This window comes from Rutidosis leptorrhynchoides, chromosome 7, assembly GCF_046630445.1.
Source record: "Rutidosis leptorrhynchoides isolate AG116_Rl617_1_P2 chromosome 7, CSIRO_AGI_Rlap_v1, whole genome shotgun sequence".
Taxonomy (NCBI): Eukaryota; Viridiplantae; Streptophyta; class Magnoliopsida; order Asterales; family Asteraceae; genus Rutidosis; species Rutidosis leptorrhynchoides.
In genome coordinates, this window is record NC_092339.1 from 220,218,302 (window position 1) to 220,240,960 (window position 22,659).

Genomic DNA, 22,659 nt, shown 5'->3' on the forward strand with positions numbered 1-22,659 from the left:
AACAGGATAATCAAGTCGCTATTTCGAAGATAAACCAACATAGTTTACATAACATACCTCAATTGCCAAATATTAACTAACGAGAATGAATAGAACTTATAAATATGTTAGTTTGAAGTAAGAACTTGCAATGAATAATAGTGATTGATAATCATCTTCTTTACAATTAAGTGATGATAATCATCTTCTTTACAATTATCTTTAGCAACATCTTTATCACCATTGCAGACTTAGAATGGCTTTCTATATCATCATCTATTAAACATGTTTTTAATCTAAATTGATTGAATTGATAATATGAAGCTTACATGAACAAATATAAAATCATCTATAACCCTTATTGGTTCTCTGCCCAATTTTCGGGGGTTGCTCATAGATAAAATCGAACACTATTTTCAGATGTATATGTTTGTGGAATAAGATTGTTTGAAAGACGAAACTAAAGAGAGCGTTGTATATATAAATTTTGAATTTTTGATGAGAGAGAAAATAATTAGTAAACCCTAATTTGAAAAGAGCATACGTGTAACAGTATAAAATCTTGTTAAGTCCCTGATCAGAATAGCACAAACACAGCCGAAATATAAACACAAGAATAAAAAATGACACGAGAAATTATAGTGGTTCGGTCTCAGTATGAGACTTAATCCATTTTGGAACTAGAGAGTATTCTTTATTATTTTACAGGTGATGCAAAGTACGTATAATTTAGAGACTATTTATAGACAAAGATTAAAATAAACCATCGTCTAAATAAAACCCTAATTCCTTAACTTAGTCACCAAGAAAACTGTTGGCCGATTACTTAGCTTAACAGCTAAGCAATACGAATCCTACACCTTTAACAATCTCCCACTTGGAGGCTTCGAATACCATCGATATGGACTCTTGTACTTCTACTCTGTAAGTCTTTGTTCGTCTCTTCTCTCTCTAGTTCCTACCTTCTCTTCAATGTTCTTGAAGGCCAGTTGAAGCTATGCATAGCTTCAACTTATCCAATATTACTGGTTTAGTAAACATGTCCGCCAGATTCTTTGTACCTGGAATGCTCTCCAGAATAAATGATCCCTTGCTTATTAGTTCTCTGATAAAGTGATACTTCATGCCAATTTGATTTGTCTTAGCATGACAGACGGGATTTTTCGCTAATTTGATTGCGCTCTCATTATCACAATATAAGACATACTCTGTCTGTTTGCTACCCAGTTCTTTCATGAATATCTTCAACCACACTAGTTCTTTACTGGCTTCAATCAAATCGATGTATTCTGCTTCAACAGTAGATATATCCACGCTCTTTTTTGAAGCCTAGACATCCAACTCACCGTCGTTCCTCCTACAGTAAATACATATCCAGTGGTGCTCTTGAATGTGCTATTGCATCTACCCAGATATGCATTAGAATAACCCCTGAGAGTAGTATCTATGCCCTTGAAACATAACCCAACTTTGAAAGTGCCCTTTAAATACCGCAGCAGCCACTTCACTGCTTCCCAATGTTCTTTCCCCGGAGCTGACATAAATGTGACCTTCTTCTTCATTCCTAGAACACATACCCGCAAAAGTCTGATTCAACTCTCTTCAGGCCAGGAGTTTTCCCATTTGAAACTAGAATTTTCATTCCTTTGCACTCATGTTGCTTAAACGTGTTGGGATTTAACAAGTTCCATAATACTTATAATCATTCAAGAAATAATATTTGCGAAAGCGTATAAATTACCATTTTAAAACTTGTAAATCTTTAACCATTTAAAGTTAAATCCCAAATAGGATCAAGTTGTGAAACATACTTACAAATTAAGAGTGGGTTTAGAGATAATACCTCCTCAAGCTAGTTGAGGGTAGTTTACAAATGTGCAAGATGATGATGAAGATGAAGGCAAGAAAGCTTCTAACTTGAAGCCTCAAGTGTGTAATACCCCAAGCTTTTGATGCACCAACACCTTCCTTTGTTTGGTTAGGATTTTAGACACTTGATTAACAAGATTACCATGCAAAAACACTCTCTTTTTCCCTCTAAACTGCCACAGCCAGCAGCTGTGTTTTCAGCAGAAAAAATGCAGTTTTTTTTAGTGTATTGCTTGTTTTCTCACTCACTTGAGTCAAGGAATCCCTTGGTTAAAGAGAGTCTTGCATGCCTTAAGGAATATATTGTTTACAAGTAACCAAGCAAGCATGGGATGTCACCTAGGAGTCCCAAAATCTGCATTCTTGTATCATTTAAATAATAAGTATAATTTATATAAAACTTGTTACATTTTATATAAAACTTGTTATTAAAGTTCAAGTTATAAATATAGGTTACTTGTACTTTAGAAACCAATTTATAAAGTATAACAAAACATAATTATTTATACATATAAATAATCAAATCCTTAATATATAAATTGTCCAAATAATTTATCTCAAGTGATAATATTTTAGAAACCCGATTTTCTAAAATTCAAGTGTCGCATATTCGTTTAATGATCCAATAGTTAAGATCAAATACGTTTAAGGTGTCGGTAAGCTTGTTATTGGGTATGACCCGACTTGGATCATAACATATCAGCCACATTAATTAAATACGTCTCTGGGGCATACGAAAAACCTACAATCTCCCACTTGCACGAGAACATAAGAAATTAATGCAAGTGATGGATACCACCTAACGACCGTCCATCACCCCCAATATGTTATGACTTTGTGCCATTCAATAACATCATCCCCTTCGAGTTCCCATCTCGAATATGAATAGGTGAATCCTTTCATTATTTCCTTTCGTCCTAGATGTCATGTTAAATCCAAGAGATACAGAGTGATCACTCTCTTCTAGATTTAACTTTATCAGGCCTTAGACATCTGACTCTCAACGAATACGAGGGACAAATTCCATCTTGACTACATACGTCCTAAATATGTACCTTGCATTATGCCTGAGCTCTTCCTTGTGAACTACCATATTTCAGAATAGCGAAGGAAAGAATCAAGGCCAAATACTTGGTAAATATCCGAACCCAATATGTATCTCAGGTCAGAGGATACAATGATATTCACCTTTACTCAAGACTACATGTGATCAACCACAAAGGCTCCATTTAGTAAATCTTGAGGGCGGGTCTTCCAATATTTGTATCCACAAATATTTATGAACCTTGGTTGCAACCTTGCCCCACATTCAGTACGTGAATGTATACCAATCCAAGTTCATAATAGTCTAAACCTCACACTTGTTCCCACAAATGTGATCGACTACGGAATTTAGAATAATTGCTTATTCATGGATAAAATATGCAAAATAGGAACCTAACTCAAAATAAATTAAACCATAATTATATTAATGAGTTTGAATAATTTCGTTCCATTACAATACTTATAACAGATCATGACCAATCACTAGAATATCGAAGCCCTAATGCACAAACATGTCCTGCATATTTTGATCCATGTAAGAGCTTCGTGAGAGGATCCGCTATATTAAGATCTGTGTAAACTTTGCGAATACATATCTTTCCCTTTTCAACTTCATCCCTTATGTAGTTGAATCTCCGCTCAATGTGACGGGTCTTTTGGTGAGCACGAGGTTCCTTGATTTGAGCAATCGCACCCTCGTTGTCACAAAAGATCTCAAGAGGGTCCTGAATGGAAGGGACTACTCCTAAGTCGTCGATGAATTTCTTCATCCATGCAGCTTCCTGTGCTGCCAATGAGGCAGCAATGTACTCTGACTCTGTAGTGGATAATGCAACAACATCCTGTTTTGAACTCTTCCAAGAGACCGCACCTCCATTTAACGTGAAGACATAACCGGATTGTGATCGAGAATCATCTTGATCAGTTTGGAAACTCGCATCCACGTAACCTTTTACAGCGAGTTCCTCCTCACCAGACCCATTTATTAGAAACATATACTTAGTCCTCCTAAGGTATTTCAATATACTTTTAACAGCAATCCAATGACTGTTTCCTGGGTTATTCTGGTATCTACTTGTCAAGCTTAGAGAGCATGACATATCCGGTCTAGTGCATATCATTGCAGACATGATTGACCCAATAGAAGACGCATATGGGACATTCTTCATTCTTTCATGTTCATCTTTCGTGGTGGGGCACTGAGATGAACTAAGGAGCGTTCCTCTTTGAATAGGTACCAAACCTTTCTTAGAGTTCTCCATCTTGAACCTTTTCAAGACCTTTTCAATGTATGCACTTTGATTCAAACCTATCAATTTCTTAGATCTATCCCTGTAGATCCCAATCCCCAAAACGTATTGTGCTTCTCCAAGATCCTTAATGGAGAAGTATTTACTTAGCCAAGTTTTAACACCTTGCATTGCCGAAATATCGTTTCTAAATAACAATATATCATCCACATATAGTACAAGGAACATGATAGTGCTCCTACTAGCTTTCTTGTATACACAAGCTTCATCACCATTTTTAATGAAGCCAACTTTCTTGGCCTCCTCATTAAATTGATGATTCCACATTCTAGATGCTTGTTTCAATCCGTAGATTGACTTCTTTAACTTGCATACCTTTTTAGGATATTTCGGATCAACAAAACCTTCAGGCTGAACCATATAGACATCTTCCTCAAGATGTCCATTTAGGAAAGCGGTCTTGACATCAATTTTCCATATTTCATAATCATAATGAGCACCAATAGCAAGTAATATCCTAATAGACTTTAGCATTGCCACAGGCGAAAAAGTTTCATCATAGTCAACCCCTTGAGTTTGAGTGAAACCTTTTGCCACAAGTCTAGCTTTATATGTATCCAAGTTTCCATGTATGTCGGTTTTCATTTTGAAAAGCCATTTACAATCAACTAACCTTGAGCCAGCAGGTTGTGTAACAAGTTCCCAAACTTGGTTGTCATACATGGATTGCATCTCAGCGATCATGGCTTCCTGCCATTTATCTTTATCAATCCTTGATAAAGCATCTTGGTAGTTTATTGGTTCATCCAAATCAACCACATAGCAACCATCCATGAGAAACCCATATCTCTCAGGAGGATTACTAATCCTACCAGATCTGCGAACGTCTTGTGTATTTTGATCATCCATTTGATCATTCTCAACATTTTCATGTTGAGTGCTAGTGTCAACCAATTGTGTATCATCTACTTGATCTTGAACCTCTGCAAGACCTATCTTCCTTTCACTATTTCCTTCCATTAGGAACTTAGTTTCAAGGAATTCAGCCTTTCGAGCAACAAATACATTCTGCTCGGATGGATCATAGAAATAATATCCCATATCATCCTTGGGATATCCTATGAAGATACACTTCATGAATCGAGCATTCAACTTATTAGGGACGTAACGCTTAGGATAAACTTCACATCCCCATACCTTTAAGTATGATAGAGATGGAGGTTTTCCAAACCACATCTCATGAGGTGTTCGTTCCACTTTCTTGGTTGGGGCCATATTTAAAATACGAGCCGCGGAGCATAGACAATAACCCCAAAATGATAGAGGTAACGAGCTTCTAGCCATCATAGATCGAACCATATCCATTAGGGTTCGGTTCCTCCTTTCGGAAACTCCATTAAGTTGGGGTGTTCCAGGAGGAGTGAGTTGCGAGATAATCCCACAACTTTTAAGATGATCTTGGAAAGCATCGCTTAGGTATTCACCTCCTCTATTGGTACGAAGTACCTTGATTGTCTTATTGAGTTGATTTTGTACTTCGTTTTGATATTCCTTGAATGCTTCAAAAGTTTCGTCCTTGTGTCTTAATAAGTAGACATATCCGAAATGACTAAAGTCATCAATGAAAGTTGTTGGGATTTAACAAGTTTCATAATACTTGTAATCATTCAAGAAATAAGATTTGCGGAAGCGTGTAGATTACCATTTTGAAACTTGTAAATCTTTAACCAATTAAAGTTAAATCCCAATAAGGATCAAGTTGTGAAACATACTTACAAACTAAGAGTGGGTTTAGAGTTTATACCTCCTCAAGCTAGTTGAGGGTTAGTTCAAAAGAAGATGATGAAGATGATGAAGAATGGAGCTTCAAAGTGATGAAACCTCAAGGAGAAATACCCCAAGCTTTTGCACCAACACCTAGCCTTTGGTTAGGATTTAATAACACTTGAATTGAGCTTGCAATAACCAAATGAAGAACCCTTTCTTCCTCCCAAAAGGCCACAAAATTCAGCTGGGTTTTAGGAGAGTTTTGTGCAGAATTTTGATGTACAATTGCATGTATGTATTGCTACTAGTCAAAGGACATGTATATGTGGAATTGTGTTATGGAAAGCAACAAGAATAAGCATGGGATAGACTTTCTTGGGGCTCCAAAATCTGCCCACCATCCATTATTTTATTACAAGAATGATTTTATAAAACTTGTAATAATTTTATAAAACTTGTATAAAATAAACATGTATTTGTTACTTGCAATAATTTTATAAACCATTTTATAAAATATAACATAACATAATTCTTTAAACCTATAAATAATTAAATCCACATCATATATAAATTATCCAAATAATTTATCTCAAGTGATTATTATTTAGAAAACCGATTTTTCTAAAGTTCAAGTGTCGCGTATTTATTTAACAATCCAACCGTTAAAATAAATACATATAAAGTGTTGGTAAGCTTGTTATTGGGTATGACCCGACTTGGATCATAACACATTAGCCACATTAATTTAATATGTCTCTCGGGCATACGAAATACCTTCAATCTCCCACTTGCACGAGAAACATAAGAAATTAATGCAAGTGATGGATACCACCTAACGACCGTCCATCACCCCCAATATGTTATGACTTTGTGCCATTCAATAACATCATTCCTTTCGAGTTCCCATCTCGAATATGAATAGGTGAATCTTTTCATTACATCCTTTTGTCCTAGATGTCATGTTAAATCAAAGAGATACAGAGTGATCACTCTCCTTTAGATTTAACTTTATCAGGCCTTAGACATCTGATTCTCAACGAATAAGAGGGACAAATTCCATCTTGACTACATATGTCCTAAATATATACCTTGCATTATACCTGAGCTCCTCCTTATGAACTACCATATTTCAGAATAGCGAAGGAAAGAATCAAGGCACAATACTTGGCAAATATCTGAACCCAATATGTATCTCAGGTCAGAGGATACAATGATATTCGCCTTTACTCAAGATTACATGTGATCAACCACAAAGGCTCCATTTAGTGAATCTTGAGAGCGGGTCTTCCAATATTTGTATCCCACAAATATCTATGAACCTTGGTAGCAATCTTGCCCCACATTCAGTCCGTGAATGTATACCAATCCAAGTTCATAATAGTCTAAACCTCACATTTGCTCCCACAAATGTGATCGACTACGGAATTTAGAATAATTACTTATTCATGGATAAAATATGCAAAATAGGAACATAACTCAAAATAAATTAATACCATAATTATATTAATGAGTTTGAACAATTTCGTTCCATTACAATACTTAAAACAGATCATGACCAATCACTAGAATATCGAAGCCCTAATGCACAAACATGTCCAGTATGTTTTGCTCCATGTAAGAGCTTCGTGAGAGGATCCGCTATATTAAGATCTGTGTGAACTTTGCGAATACATATCTTTCCCTTTTCAACTTCATCCCTTATGTAGTTGAATCTCCGCTCAATGTGACGGGTCTTTTGGTGAGCACGAGGTTCTTTGATTTGAGCAATCGCACCCTCGTTGTCACAAAAGATCTCAAGAGGGTCCTGAATGGAAGGGACTACTCCTAAGTCGTCGATGAATTTCTTCATCCATGCAGCTTCCTGAGCTGCCAATGATGCGGCGATGTACTCCGACTCTGTAGTGGATAAAGCAACAACATCCTGTTTTGAACTCTTCCAAGAGACCGCACCTCCATTTAATGTGAAGACATAACCGGATTGTGATCGAGAATCATCTCGATCAGTTTGGAAACTCGCATCCACGTAACCTTTTACAGCAAGTTCCTCCTCACCAGACCCATATATCAGAAACATATCCTTAGTCCTCCTAAGGTATTTCAATATACTTTTGACAGCAATCCAATGACTGTTTCCTGGGTTATTTTGGTATCTGCTTGTCAGGCTAAGAGTGCATGACACATCCGGTCTAGTGCATATCATTGCATACATGATTGACCCAATGGCAGACGCATATGGGACTTTCTTCATTCTCTCTTGTTCATCTTTCGTGGTGGGGCACTGAGATGAACTAAGGAGTGTTCCTCTTTGAATAGGTACCAAACCTTTCTTAGAGTTCTCCATCTTGAACCTTTTCAAGATCTTTTCAATGTATGCACTTTGATTCAAACCTATCAGTTTCTTGGATCTATACCTGTAGATCCCAATCCCCAAAACGTATTGTGCTTCTCCAAGATCCTTAATGGAGAAGCATTTACTTAGCCAAGTTTTAACTCTTTGCATTGCCGGAATATCATTTCCAAATAACAATATATCATCCACATATAGTACAAGGAACATGATAGTGCTCCCACTAGCTTTCTTATATACACAAGCTTCATCACCATTTTTAATGAAGCTAAATTTCTCGGCTTCCTCATTAAAACAATGATTCCACATTCTAGATGCTTGTTTCAATCCGTAGATTGACTTCTTTAACTTGCATACCTTTTTAGGATATTTCGGATCAACAAAACCTTCAGGCTGAACCATATAGACATCTTCCACAAGATATCCATTTAGGAAAGCGGTCTTGACATCCATTTGCCATATTTAATAATCATAATGAGCAGCAATGGCAAGTAATATCCTAATAGAGTTTAGCATTGCCACAGGCGAAAAAGTTTCATCATAGTCAACCCCTTGAGTTTGAGTGAAACCTTTTGCTACAAGTCTAGCTTTATATGTATCCAAGTTTCCATGTATGTCGGTTTTCATTTTGAAAAGCCAATTACAATCAACTAGCCTTGAGCCAGCAGGTTGTGTAACAAGTTCCCAAACTTGGTTGTCATACATGGATTGCATCTCAGCGTTCATGGCTTCCTGCCATTTATCTTTATCAATCCTTGATAAAGCATCTTGGTAGTTTATTGGTTCATCCAAATCAACCACATAGCAACCATCCATGAGAAACCCATATCTCTCAGGAGGATTACTAATCCTACCAGATCTGCGAACGTCTTGTGTATTTTGATAATCCATTTGATCACTCTCAACATTTTCATGTTGAGTGCTAGTGTCAACCAATTGTGTATCATCTACTTGATCTTGAACCTCTTCAAGATCTATCTTCCTTTCACTACTTCCTTCCATTAGGAACTTAGTTTCAAGGAATTCTGCCTTCCGAGCAACAAATACATTCTGCTCGGATGGATCATAGAAATAATATCCCATATTATCCTTGGGATATCCTATGAAGATACACTTCATGGATCGAGCATTCAACTTATTAGGGACGTAACGCTTAGGATAAGCTTCACATCCCCATACCTTTAAGTATGATAGAGATGGAGGTTTTCCAAACCACATCTCATGAGGTGTTCGTTCCAGTTTCTTGGTTGGGGACATATTTAAAATACGAGCCGCGGAGCATAGACAATAACCCCAAAATGATAGAGGTAACGAGCTTCTAGCCATCATAGATCGAACCATATCCATTAGGGTTCGGTTCCTCCTTTCGGAAACTCCATTCAGTTGGGGTGTTCCAGGAGGAGTGAGTTGCGAGATAATCCCACAACTTCTAAGATGATCTTGGAAAGCATCACTTAGGTATTCACCTCCTCTATCGGTACGAAGTACCTTGATTGTCTTATTGAGTTGATTTTGTACTTCGCTTTGATACTCTTTGAATGCTTCAAAAGTTTCATCCTTATGTCTTAACAAGTAGACATATCCGAAACGACTGAAAGTCATCAATGAAAGTAACGAAGTATCTTTCACCATTCCTAGTTATGGGCTTAATGGGTCCACATACATCCGAATGTATTAATCCCAATAAGTCCTTAGCCCTTTCATAGGTCCCTTTGAAAGGTGCTTTAGTCATTTTGCCTTGTAAACAAGATTCACATACATCAAACGAGTCTAGTTCATTTGATTTCAAAAGGCCATTCTTTTGAAGTGTATGCATTCGATTCTTGTTTATGTGACCAAGGCGACAATGCCATAAGTAGGAATCACTCAAATCCCTTTTGAGTTTCTTGGTGCTAGTATGGTATATTGAGCTACTAGATGATGTGTCATCATGAACCAATTCATAAATTCCATTTGAAGGAGAAGCCTTAAAATAGAATACATTATCTAAATAAATGTGGATAACATCATTAACAAAATTAAGATAAAACCCACATTGTTTTAAACGGGAAACTGAAATAATGTTTCGACATAAATTCGGTGCATACAAAACATTGTTCAAAATAAGTTCCAAACCACTTGGAAGCTTTAATACAAAGTCTCCTTGAGCCTTCACTTGCACTTTGGCTCCATTACCCATAAAGAGACTTGATGTTCCCGTTTGCTTTCTACTTCTTTTGAACCCCTGCAAAGAATTGCAATTGTGAGTTCCACATCCAGTGTCTAATACCCATGTATTAGAAGAAGTAATACTAAGCTCTATATATACCATATATATATTACCTGAGGTTTTCCCCGCATCCCTCCTTTCCTTCAACTCCTTAAGGTAGACCGGGCAGTTTCGTTTCTAGTGACCCATTTCACCGCAACCGAAGCACGGGTCTTCCTTGGGGTTTGCTTGTCCGGCAACCTTTTGCTTCTTGTTCTTGTTTTTGGTTGGGGTAACCATCCTCCCCTTTCCCTTGCATTGATGGGCGGGTCCTTTCCTCTTAGCCGCCTTTGGCTTAGAGGTGTTATTACCTTTGGACCCACCATCATTGATCATTAGCACGGGTGAAGCCCTCTTACCCATGCTAGTTTCTGCCGTCCTAAGCATGCCATGAAGTTCGCCAATGGTCTTATCCATCCCATTCATATCGTAATTAATTACAAATTGGTCAAACCTCTTTGACAAGGAGTTTAGGATAAGATCCGTGGCTAGCTCATTAGATATGTTGAGATTAAGACGGTTTGCGCGATCAATGAGGCTTTTCATCTTAAGGACATAAGATGAAACGGATTGGGAGTCGTCCATACGACATGCATGAAGTGCTCAAACGGTCTCGAAGCGCTCGACACGTGCTTGTTGAAGGAACATCTCCTTCAATTGCGTGATCATGTCATATGCAGTATGATGCTCGAAATCCTTTTGGAGTTCGGGTATCATAGTCCCAAGCATTAGGCAAGCGACTTGCACCGAATCGGCGCAATACTTATCCCAATAAGCCATGCCTTCCGTATCATCCTCGTCGGGTTGATCGGGAATGAGGTCTTCCAATACATACGCCTTATCCTCAAGTTTGAGGACAATCCTAAGATTGCGGAACCAATCCATAAAGTTCGTATGGTTGAGTTTGTCTTTCTCGAGGAGAGACCTTAACGATAGGTTGTTCAAGTTAATAGGTGCGTTTTGCATGTTGTTGTTATTGGCGGCCATCTACAAAATTTAACAAAGTTCATTTAAGTATCGATTTTAAATTTAACAATCAATACCTTTTAAATCCAATTGATATATATTAAATTTTAGAATCCAACGGTAAACCAAATTTCAGTTAGGTGACCTTTATCCCGTCATTTGATTTAGCTAGGTAGTCATTATATGACAATTGCAATCCTTTTGCAACTTCTAAGTTATGGGATCATGCAATCCTTTTGCATGACATATTATCCCATCAACGCCTATTTGTTCATCATGCTTCGGTGACCCTAAGTTCATGATTTCCAAATCAAGTCGTCCTACTTGTTTAGACATGTAAACTTAACATACAAGTGGTTAGGTGACCTTTATCCCACAAGTGTGCGAAATTTACCTTAATCATATTAGTTTGCTCATAACGGTTAGGTGACCTTTATCCCATTATAAGTTCCTTAATACGTTTAAGTGTCATACAATAGGATGGCGTTTAAACTTGTTAACCTAGTGTGTTAAAGGGATTTTAAGTTTTCATTAATTCTAGTTTGAGAAAACTTTTATGCCATACACCAACATGCATTTAGTGTATGGTTCATTTGAAATCCATTTTCATGTCTATAAACCATTTTATATATATGATCCTAATCATGTTCTTAATAACCGTTTATTAATGTCCTTTTAGCAATTTTTAATTTAACCAATTAAATTGTCGTTTTGCATGTCGTTAATTAATGTATAATTTAACCAATTAAATTGCCATTTTGCTTGTTGTTAACTTGTGTGATTAACTTGTAGCATATAAACATACAATCCACAATCATACAATAAACAACCATGCATGCAAAACAAATATGTTCACAATCAAGCCATTTTGGTAGACATTTGTTTAGCCGAAAACAAATGCCACCGGATAAGGGGTTATAACACAAAGTAGGAGATTTTAAATCTCCCACTTAATCTTGCATCCAAATGCTTCTTCTTGTGTTCTTCAAGTCTTCATCATCTTCATCTTTTTACAAAATATATCCTAATACATCTTGTCTAAAAAAGTGAAATTACAACCTAATCTATTTTACATACCAAATATAAAATAAATTACATAACCAAAATAATATTATTACATACCAAATGAATAAATATTAAATCAACCAAACATGCAACCAAACACAAGGTAAAGGCTTAGATTGTGAACATCATCAACATAAGTGATAGGCAATACAGAATCACAAGTGATTGGAAACACAGAATCACAAGTGATCTGCAACACAGAATCACAAGTGATTGGCAATACAGAATCACAAGTGATCAGCAACACAAAATCACAAGTGATTGGCAACACAGAATCACAAGTGATCGGCAACACAGAATGCAGAATCACAAGTGATTTTGGCCAAAATGACAAACCACTCAAAACCGAAAATTTTACATTCTACTTCATGCATGTTCATAGAATGAAAAATTATAGTGGGTTTAATAACCATCTCGAAGCATATTTCAACAACTTCGGCTCTAGATACCATTGAAACGTTGGTGCCAATGACTGGTTAGCTGGAACTTTTACCCTATAAATAGTGTCTATCTTCTTTCCCTTGGCTATTACTAAGTTCTCCTTTATTACTTTCCACTGACCTTCACCAAATAGTACACTATCCTTGATCGTCAAGTTGTCCAACGGAGATTAGTTTCTTGTTTAGGCCAGGAATAACTCGGACGTTTTCCAAGGTATAGTTAGTGCCCAAAGAAGTCTTTAGCTCTAAATCTCTAATCCCTGTAATGTCAAGCAAATTATCATTAGCCAAAAGAACTTTACCAAGATTACCTGTTCGTAGATTCTTCATCAAGTGTGGGCTTGGAGTAGCATGAAATGATGCTCTTGAGTCCATAACCCAAGCATGAATTGTGTTCTCAATACAACACACAAGGACATTCTCATAGTTATCTGTTGCAGCTTCTACATTAACTTCATTTCCCTTTGATGATGTTGCTGGCTTATTGCACCAATTTCAGAAATGCCCACTATTTTAACAATTCCAACATTTAATATTATTCCTTATTCTTTACACACTCTTTTTTCTTGACTTTGACCTGCCCCTAGTGTTATTTCTTCCTTTCTTCCTACCCCTCTCTTCTTTGCTTAGCATGTTTCCTGATGGTTCTCCTGACCTCTTTCTTCTTATGTCCTCATCAAGAATAAAATCACGAATGCCCTTGAACTTTAGCTTTAAGGACTCTGTGGATCCTCTGATAGTTGTGACTGATCCTGACCAGCTTTCAGGTAACAAGGATAACAATAAAAGAGCTTTAACTCCATCATCAAACTTGATATCAACATAAAATAACCGAGAAATAATATTGTTGAAGTTATTGACATGGTTTGTTACTAAGGTACCTTCTTTCAACCTGGTGTTTACCAACTGTCTGATCAAGAACACCTTGTTAGAAGCAGAAGACTTCTAATACATATTTGATAAGGTCTTCATCAAACCATGTGTTGTGGTTTCGTTCACAATGTTAAAGGCAACACTTTTTGTCAACGTAAGCCTGAAAACAGCTAAGGCTTTCCTGTCAAGTGTTTTCCACTCGTTGTCTTTCATTCCTTCTGGTTTATTCTCATTCAAGGCATCGATTAGATCCTTGTGACATAGCAAACCTTCAACCTGCATCTTCCACCAGCCAAAATCTTGCCCATCAAACTTGTCAATTTTAATCCTCCATTCTTCAGCCATTGAAAAAGTTATATCAGATCTAGAACAGCAGCAAAACACACCTGTGATAGGGCTTGTGACAGCAGCAACTGTGCTGATCAGAATAAAGTGACTTATGCACCTTAGTCATAACATCAGCAGGTTTGCAATCACCTGAGAAGGATGCTGTGTTTGACGGCTAGGGTTAGAACCTGATGCTTGACGGCTAGGGTTTAGAACTTGAAGCATGATGGCTAAGGTTTAGAACATGATGCTCTAGATACCAGTTGTTAAGTACCTAATCAGATTAGCACAAACACAGTCGAAATATAAACACAAGAATAAAAAGTGACACGAGAAATTATAGAGGTTCGGTCTCGGTGTGAGACTTAATCCACTTTGAAACTAGAGAGTATTCTTTATTATTTTGGTGGTGATGCAAAGTACGTATAATTCAGAGACTATTTATAGATAAGGATTAAAAAAAACCCTAGTCTAAGTAAATGCTAAACTGGCCCAAACTAAATTAGGGTTGGCCATTCCCTAACTTAGTCACCAAGAAAACAACTTGCTGATTACTTAGCTTAACAGCTAAGCAATACGAAGCCTACACCCTTAACAAATACAGTTGTCAGTTTAAATTAAATAATTTATTTTTAATGATAATTAGATCAATACTAATGACATCATCATGGATGTTTTATGAGATCAATACTAATGCTTATAAATGTTGTTTTATGAGATCATGTAATTAGCCTTTTATAAAAATTGATAGATTTCTAATATCATATGAATCCACGGCAAACATTTCTCTAAACCTCAAGTCACGTACGACTGGACTTAATTGTTGAAAATTGTGTGTAAATGAGGGATTTAGTGTACACTTGTAAATAGGTTAGTAGGTACAGATTATACACCCATTAAGTGATAGATTACTGGGCCCAAAATTGGTTTTCCATTGTTTACAATCATGACGTGGTTTACTTGAAATTTGACTAAGTATAAGTTTTGCAATGCTGGTCCTTTTACGATGTTGTTCCTGATGTTGTTCCTGACGCTGGTCCTTTTGCAATGTTAGTTCTGATGCTGGTCCTTTTGCAATGATGGTTGATCTAACATAAAATAGTCTAAGGGGTTCGGTCTATGCAAGATCAACAAATAAGGGGGATTTAAGGGTCCCTTGAGTTTAACTTTCTGATCCAGAGTGCCGTGAGTAACCCTAATACAAGAGGATGATCTCAGAAAGAGTGTTTAAACATGACCCACCATCATTCGGGTTAGCCGGAACTGATGGCCCTAGGGTGGCATTAGGGCTTATGTTATGACAACGTTACTTGAAACTACAAAGAGTTTTATGTGACTATTACGGTTGCGTGCGTTATTTCATAAAGATTACTTATAGAGAGGATAATGGTCTTGAGAAAGATTTGGAGTATATGAATGTTGTGTTTTCAGCCCAAGTAGTTTCTATTTATACATGTGAGCATTTGTCTCTTAGTGCCACGTAACAGGACAAGAATACATATTAGTGCAACGCTATTTCGTTCTTGTCCTTTTATTCTATAAAGCTGCAAAAGGTGCTGCCATTATCTTAGTGCCATCTCCTTATGCTCTACTTGTCCTTTTTCGACTGTTATGCAGTGTCAGGATCGTACCATCCGGCCACAATGTCCTTTGCATTTTAGTACTACTCATCAAGTAACATATTTTCTTTGCGTGCATAGTTTTAAGTGGCACTATCTTTAGTTTGCGTATCTGACGTCTATCAATGCACACGATTAAACCTTGTGCAACTAATGTGCGCAATTGATGTGCAACTATGCCCGTTAATTAGGGTCTTGCACAATTGATGTGCAACTATGCGCATCATTAAGTCCCCCCAGTTCTATATAATGCGCAATTTTTACGTGTGATGTTGAACTATAATCATGACATAAAATGCGTTGAGTAATTCATTAAATGCTAAGGTGGTTTTTTCGTCCTGTCAGTCTGCCAGATATGGGAGAGTGACACCTCAACCATCACCCTCGCACGTTTCCTGCCGTATGTCAGACTTTCCTCTGTTGGAGTTGCGACACATGTATGGTGGTGACGCGTTTTTCTTTTCCCACATCTTCTACTCGAATTATTCTATATAAATAGCTTCATTCCTTTTCATAAAAGTTTTAGCGCCTATAAATCTTCTCTCATCTTTTCTTTTGTATCCTTGATTCGACGCTTCTTTCTTGCTTCGCTTCCATGATCATCAGGTTAGAACTCTCACACCTGCTTCTCTATTGTTTTATTGAAAAACGATGTCTTCTTCTACTACTGTTACTGAGACTAAGAACGTCGAGGAAATTTCTTCCGTTATTACCCTTGAGGATCTTGATGAGATTATGAGGGAGTACCCCCTAATTCGCCCGTTAAAGCCTATCATTCCCAAACATAAATAGCGCGACAATGATTCTCCTCCTAATAAAATTGCTGTATATTCAAAAAGGTTAGGAAGTATGGAAACATTCGCTATCCTTCCACCGACTTTTTCCTATCCATGATCCATTTCTTTGGTATCGACGCTGGGCAGCTTCACCCATACAGCGCGTGCCACATTTCATTTTTTGAGATGTGGTGCAGGGGGCATAACCTTATCCCCACAATTCATCTGTTTAGGAATGTGTATTCCCACCAGCCACATGAAAACAGTTGGTATTCTTTTAGGGAGCGCGTGAAGTTTGTTCAGTATACCAAGGTTGCTATGCACGAGTAGTGGAAAAACTCCTTTTTCATTGATCACACTTTTATTGTGGACTCTTGCGCAAAAGCGAGTCACTGGCACTCCGGTGCTAACAAGAGCTTGAATGAGATGCCTACGATGACTCAGGACGATGATCGTATGTTCCGTCTTTGTGTTGGCAAACAACTTCCTATTCGCATATATGAGAATGACATTCTTTGTGATGGTCTTGTTTACGCTCGTCCCCCCAATGCACCTGTCTTGATGTATCATGAACAGGGTATGCTAGATAGCGCATCTTTGTCTTACATTTTAAAAGTGTTAGTTATTATATGCTAACTACATTTAACTGACCTTATCTTGTGTTTGATTTTCAGTCATGGCGATCATCAATGTCTTGGAGGATGAGGAGTTGGATGAGATCACTTCTATGCACGAAGGTGAGGTGATCAAGGAGGCACATACTGATGAGGCTAACTCTCCTCCTATGGTGGGTAGCGGAGATTTTCCCCCCAAGGGGGGCAACCATTCTGATGAAGAGGGTGTCCCTTATACCGATGAGGAGACTAGTGGCCAGGACACTAGGGTCCCCACTTGTAAGACCCTATTTCTATTTCAGTTGATCAGGAAGCCGTCCAGGATTCGGGACGCCATCCAGCAAAAAATAGCTGGACGCCGTCCAATATTTGGGATGCCGTCCAGTTGTTCTGTCGGGCCAGCTGTGATATTTTAGTTTTTAAGAAGGGGTATGTTGGTCTTTTCACTTGGTGGCCGGTTTTAAGCTACAAATGGGCAAAGGTTGAGCTCATTCAACCTTATCTTCACCAACACAAACACTCTCATCCATATCTAGAGAGAGGAGAGGTTTAGAGAGAGAAAACTTGATTTGAAGAAGAAGGAGTCGAATTCTCGCTAAAGCTCGGGTTCTAAAGTTGTTCATCTCGCTCCTAGCTACATTGTGGTAGTATTAGTAAGTTCAAACTCCTAATTTCATTTGTTAGATTTGATATTCAAGTTAGCGTTTGAGCTTGATTTGTTGTGAAACCCTTTTAGGTGATGAAATGGGTTCATGGTGACAAGTTATTCTTGTCACTTGGTGGGTTTTGGGTTGGTTGATGATTTGGCCTTGATTAGGCTTTGATCTTGAGTTTTAATCACTAGGTTTAGTGATTATGAAAGTGTTGGAACACTTTTGGGTGTGTTTGGTTACCTTATTTTGAAATGGGTCGAATTAGGGTTTTGGTGTCAAAATGGGTAAGACACGTGTTTAACACTTGTGTTGGGGTTTAATCGGTGTGTGTTAGGACCATTTTCACTCGTGTTAGTAAATGTTGGTTAGTTTGGGCGCGGTTTGTGCTTGGAAGTGCATTTGGGTCGAAATTGCACTAAGTGTCAATTGGGTTGGTACATTCCATCGTTGAGTTGCGGATTATTCGGTAGCATTCTTCAAGGCGACAAGGTGAGTGTTAATATCCTATGTACATGTGTATGTGTAGGATGGGTGCGGGTCGGGTGAAGTGGTTCTCGGTTATAGAGCTCACTTCACATATAGGTGGATTTGATGGACTTGCGTTTAGGTCCCATTGGCACGGTTGTGCATTTTGGTTGACCACCTTTGGCGAGGTACACGTTTTGTGTGTACGTTATCATACGTGATTGTGATGTGGAGTATATAACCCCAATGGCGAAGGGTTGATATTGTTGTGATGTGGATAACCCCGATGTGGTGGATTTTATAATCCCGTGACCGTGGGTTTTGAGTTGGAGAAGTGGATCACGTGTGGATGAGGATTCACGATGACGCGTGTACGTAGTTTGGTCATCTTATCGGAAGTGAGTCTCGTGTAGTTCGGATTCACGATGACGCGTGTAGTTCGGTCATCTTATTGAGGTACTGATCTCGTGTAGTTCGGATTCACTAAGGCTCATGTAGTTCGGCCAACCTCGATGTTGTTGTGTTAGTGAAGATAGTAGTCTCGTGTGGATGCGGATTTACTAAGGCTCGTGTAGTTCGGCCAAATCTTCATTGCGTTATTTGGTTTTCGGTATTGGGTTAAGGGGTTAACCTTGGACGTTTATATATATATATATATATATATATATATATATATATATATATATATATATATATATATATATATATATATATATATATATATATATATATATATATATATATATATATATATATATATATATATGTATTGTTGTGATGTAGCTAGCCCTCCGGGTGTAGCTATTTGGCGTTGTTCACATCATCGTGGGTGTACTTATATTTGTCGTTGTATCTTAGCTTGTAACTTAGTGATCGTACGGTATGCTTAGAGTAGCTTGCCTTTATGTTTGGATGCTCCGGTATGCGGTATTTGATTATTTGTGTGGCGTGTCCATTTTATGCATATATATGTATGTAGTATATTATCACTCACTAAGCGTTAGCTTACCCTCTCGTTGTTTATATTTTTATAAATTGCATGGATGCGGTGGCTCGGGTAAGCGTGGGGACTAGTGAGCTTGCGTAGTTTGCTTTAGAAGACTTGCTTTTGGTTCGATTAGGATTGGGTAGCGTATCCCCAATCCCATGCTCGGTCTATGTTTTGTATAAACTAAATTGGGTCAAAATGGTCACTTGGTTGTAATTTGTGTCGATGTGGGCCCGGGGTTGTAAAACTCGGTTTTATTATGGAAAACTCTTAGGTTTAATTATTATAACATATTGTGAAAGTGTTTTGGTTTAAAAGTGTCGGGAAGCGGGTTTTTCACCCGCGTAAAATTGTAAAAACTGATCAGTCACTTTTAGTGTATTTGGACGCCGTCCCAGATGGCTGGACGCCGTCCAGTCCTTCAGAGCTGGACGCCATCCAGATGAACTGTCCCAGAATTTTTTTTTATGGCACATTTTTTGGAAGGTTAACGGGTTGGGTTGTTACAAGTGGTATCAGAGCATGGTCTAAGGGGAATTTTTGGAAGGTTAACGGGTTGGGTTTATTACAAGTTAGCAGAGGTTACCCGAAATCGTTTGGGGAATTATTCGCCGTGGCTAGAGGTTTCGAGTCGTATTCGCGATCAAAGATTGGTGAACCTTCAAGTGAGAGAAGGGTTGTTTCGTATAGTGCTCCAAGTAAGAGGACTAAGGGTCCGAGTGTGAGCACGGGTGGTACACGGACGGGTATATCGGACTCTAGTGTGTCTAGATGTTACAATTGTGGCATGAGGGGTCACAAGTCTTGGGAATGTTTGGTACCAAGGGGTGATGGCATGCTGTGCTTCAATTGCCAAGAAGAAGGACATCGTAAGTCGGAATGTCCCAAGTTGGCGGGGATGGGTGCGGCAAGGAGACGTTAAGGTATGTTTCATTTAATAAATATGTCATTTGATTATTTATTAATTGCCGTTTGATTTTGAGTTATAAAATGCCTTGTGTTGTGCATATTGTTGTTATGGGTGACGTTCCTAATGGAAGTACGCTATGGTGATGTTTTGATTGTCGGGCGAAGGGCGTAAGACTTAGTGCAACCAAGCATTCCTTGATCTTTGTAGAATGCTTATACCAAGCCACGGGTATGGGCTTTGGTGTTCAGATGCTAGAGCGTGTTCGCTCTCGTGTTGAAGTTGATGAACCATGAGGTTCGTCAGGTGGATGAAATCTTTGAGATCGAGTGTTTTAAATCTCGATGTATGTTTGGTGGTGGAGTCTACATGACGCGATGTTAGGTGCCTCTTTCATACCTACAAGCGTAGTGTTCGATTCCGAAGGTGAAGCGGTTACATTGTACTTAGGGTACCGGAGAAACCCTTAGGTACATGAGTGACTAGGTTGAAATTTGACAAACTATAGCAATTGGATGATTGCGAGAGTAAAGTATGTGTATTTATGGTGAACTCCTCGTTCGAAGTGTCTAAGGATTGGTTAAAATCTTTCGTGTGCTCAAGGTTGGAGCAAGATATGCTGATGGGTCGTGTGAACCCAATTATTGGTAAAGTCTACCTTTGGTAGTGTCGTACGGTCGTACAAGATGCGGTTATGGAACGTAGTTCCAAGTGGGGGAGTTATACTCCCGCACGAGGAGGTTTTAGTGTGAGATTTCGGATGACGCTTTTAGTTGATCCGAAATTTGTGTTGGGACCTATTTTTGGTCGATTTGTGGTAGAGTACAATTTCGGTTAAATTGTACTTATGATCTTGGATATGAATTATCACCGAGGTGGTAATGTGGTAAATCTCGTTGAGAGATAATGGACGTGTTTGGCGAGCAAGGTGAAATTACCGGTTAAGGGATGTGAGTGTCGGATTCTCTTCTAGAGAACTGTTGTTTTGAGCCTATGTGCGATATAGGCGGTTCTTGCTCAATTGTGATAGCGATGTTCGTGTGTGCGTATGGTTCGTGAGTGGAATAATTATATGCATAGGTATATAATGTATTTATTTGTTGTAGCGTGAGATGTGAAGTGTAGATGTGCTAAGACACCACATTTCACGTGATGTGTGAAGTGTCGATGTGCTAAGACACCACTCAAAGTAATATGACGGGTGAAGTGTCGTGTTAAGATGCCACCCAAGGTGAAGCATCGATGTGTTAAGATGCCACCTGTGAGATTAGTGTACGATGTGTTAAGTACTCTAATGGTTGTTATGAACACCGATGGGAAATTCGAGTACCATTCCTGTGTTGAGATTTAAGAAGTGGATCACGTGTGGTTGTGGATTCACAATGACGCGTGTAGTTCGGTCATCTTACTGTGGAAGTGAGTCGCGTGTAGTTCGGATTCACAAATGACTCGTGTGGTTTCAGTCATTTTATTGAAGAGTGAGTCTCGTGTAGTTCGGATTCACAAGTGATGCGTGTGGTTGCGGTCATTCTTTTGGGATAGTGACTCTCGTGTAGTTCAGATTCACTAAGGCGCGTGTAGTTCGGCCAATCTCGATGGTTGTTGCGAGGAAGGTAGTGAGTCGTGTGTAGTTCGGATTCACTAAGACGCGTGTAGTTTTCAGCCAGCCTTCATGTTGTGTGATCTATCGGTTGTTTTATACACCAATGGTGGGGTCATAAGGACCATATTGTGTGATCTATTGGTTGTTTTATACACCGATGGTGGGGTCGTTAGGACCATGTTGTGTGATCTATCAGTTGTTTTATACACCAATGGTGGGGTCGTAAGGACAATGTTGTGGAAGTAGTGATGCGATAGCCGTGTTTCACTCACATGTTGTCACGGGTGTGACAATAGCGATGTTGTACACCTTGGGATTAGCGTTGCCATAGTCGTTGGGCGCAATCGGTTTTAGCCATTGGATTATGATGTTACGGTAGTTGCGTATTGGTCGCGTTGCACATTACAAGGGACGTTAAGTGGTGAGTGTTATCCGTAAGGATTCGCTTCTATTCGGTCTTCGTCGGTTTAGATGGTTGACTTTATTTTGATGAGCGGTGGTTACTAACGGTGTACTTGGTATGGTATGCTAGGGGTTGCTATCTCGGTTTGAGATTGGTTGAGTTTTTCCCGATGTGAGAGAATGAGTAAGGTTTTAGTGCTCGGATTATGATTTGATAAATCGCGACTGGCGATTTTTGTTGTTAAAGGTGAGTCATTGGGAAGAGTTGTCTAGGAAAGTCGGATTGGGACTTGTGTTTGAGGAACGTTGAGTGAGGTCCGTTCGGGTAGGTGACGAAGATCACGAGGACGTGATCGATTCTAAGTGGGGGAGAGTTGTAAGACCCTGTTTCCATTTCAGTTGATCGGGATGCCATCCAGGATTTGGGACGCTGTCCAGCAAAGAAGAGCTGGACGCC